This window comes from Sapajus apella, unplaced genomic scaffold (genome assembly GCF_009761245.1).
Source record: "Sapajus apella isolate SASKATOON/1434 unplaced genomic scaffold, GSC_monkey_1.0 scaffold75, whole genome shotgun sequence".
Classification (NCBI taxonomy): domain Eukaryota; kingdom Metazoa; phylum Chordata; class Mammalia; order Primates; family Cebidae; genus Sapajus; species Sapajus apella.
The window spans coordinates 6,550,689-6,553,279 of record NW_022437015.1 but is presented as its reverse complement, the minus strand read 5'-3'; positions in this window follow the sequence as shown (position 1 = coordinate 6,553,279).

Below are 2,591 nucleotides of genomic sequence, written 5' to 3'. Positions count from 1 at the left end.
ATATATATACACACATATTATATTAATATAAAATATATATTTAATATGTTATATAATATATTAAACATTTTGCATATATATAAATATAAGTATAATATATTATACTCAATATAATGTGTATAAACTACATAACATATATTATATATATTATATTTTATATATAAATATATAGTCTTTTATACATAAAATGTATTATATTACTATATTATAATTAATATATTATAGTAAATAAAATTATATATAGTATATAATATATAAACATAATATGTAAAAGGCCTTTATGTTTTTATTTTATTATTATTATTATTATTTGAGACAGGATCTCACTCTGTCATTTAGGTTGGAATGTAGCGGTACAGTCTTGGCTCACTGCAACCTCCACTTCCAGGGTTCAAGTGATTTTCCTGCCTCAGCCTCCCAAGGAGCTGGGATTACAGGCAGGTGCCACCACACCTGGCTCATTTTTGTATTTTTTAGTAGAGATGGGGTTTCGCCGTTTTGGCTAAGCTGGTCTCGGACCCCTGACCTCAAGTGATTCATCCTTGGCTTCACAAAGTATTGGGATTACAGACGTGAGCCTCCATGCCCAGCCACACACACACACACACACACACACACACACACACACCCCTTGGATGTTAGCTTTCAATCAAGCTGACTTTTAACCATCGAGCTCTTTTAAAAAATTCTTTTAAATCTCATTACCATATTTTAGCTAGGACAAACTGCTGATATTTCAAAAGTAACACAAATACCAGGCTGTGGTGGTGAAAAAAATTGATTGCGAGGTAGAACCTTAGCCATGGGGCAACAGCCATTGCTCTTTCAGTTTGGCTTAACTAGCAAAAGATGGCCTTGTTATGTAAATAAAGCCCATTAGATAGTCATTTCATTTTGCTGGCTGGTTTTTCTTTTTCCTCTTTTTTTCTTTCAGTTGCAGAAATTTACCCAATTTAGAGGCCTTGAGGCCTTGTCTCACATAATTTGGAACTTTTCTTCAAATTTAATCAAGTCAGAGTTGGTCATACCCAATGGGAAAAAGACCAAAACCCAAACAAAATCATACAGCAAACAAACAGTTAAGCAGTAGGATTCCTAAGCATTTTAATGGTAAAGAGAAATTAAGACTAGCTGTTTATTAATCATAGCTTTAGCCAAGGGAAAAATCCCAACTCAGCTACTTACCTAGGAATGAGTCTCAGGCTGCTATCACCCTAAAAACAGGACAACACTCAAACTTGATTTCCCTGTTGGAAGGGAGCTGAAACTCCAAAAAGCAGTTACCAGTCTTTCATCGTGGAAGAAGGAAAACTTGCCTTCCTTGTTGGAGGCAAGCGAAACTCCAAAAAAGCAGTTGTACAGCAAAATAAACTTGAAATCTTGACCAAATTCTGATCAGGGATTCTCTTGTGGGGGCAGGGCTGCAAGGCCTCAGCAAATTGTCCTGTTGCTTTGAGCCGTCATGATAGCTGAAGCTGGCACCAAGCACCTACAGATTTGTCAATGAACAGGGGCCCCTGCACTCAGAATACCTTTGTGGCTGTCAGTTTCTGTATCCAAAATATCTGAGACAATCTAGACAGCTCTCAGTCAATTTGGAAAGTTTATTTTGCCAAAGTTAAGGACACACTTATGACACATTCTCAGGAGGTCTTGAAGATATGTGCCCAAGGTGGTCTAGGCATAGCTTTATGGTTTCATACATTTTAGGGAGACATGAGACATCAATCAATATGTGTAAGGTGTACATTGGTTCCACCTGGAAAGGCAGGACAACTGGAGGTGGGGAAGAGGGCCTCCAGGTCATAGGTAGATTATGGTTGCATTCTTTTACGTCTCTAATTAGCTTTTCGCTGACTATATACTTTACATGCGCAAGGAGGGTAGAGAAATAGTCATTTATACCTTAGTCTGGCTTAGTGAAACAATAGGGCAGAGGAAGCAAGCAGATACACATTTGTCTCACATGAGCAGAGGGATAACTTTGAGTTCTGTCTGTCTTGTGTGCACAAGGAATTTCCTTGTGGGCAAATTGTGTGGAAGGTATGTAACGTTTTTTATTTTTGTAGTTATCTTATTTAGGGATTGAATGGAAGGCAGGTTGCCTAACACAGTTCTTAGTTTGACTTTTCCCCTTGGCTTAGTGATCTTGAGGTCCCAAGATTTATTTTCCTTTCGCGGCTCAAAGCTTTATTCATATCCCCATCCCACCTTACATAATTTCATCCTTTTAGTTCAAGAATTGCCTTCTGTTAATATGCAGAACTCAACTTCTGACTACCAACAGACCTATGTTCTACTTTCCATTTAGCCACACAAAAGATACTATGCCAAGTCATTTAATCATTCTAAGATTACTTTTATTTATCAGCAGAATGTTATTAATACTATAGCCTGTTCAGAGTTGCCTGAGGAATGGATACCTAATATATATGAAGAGCTTAGCACAATACCAGTCATATAGGATACTCATGTTGTGGCATTTCTCTGCCTTCCTTCTCTTCTGCTAAATCTATTTCTGAGCCGTGAGTGCAAAAAATCGGTTCAGAAATGTGAAAGAGGTCCCAGTTCAGTGAGCCTGAAAACACAGA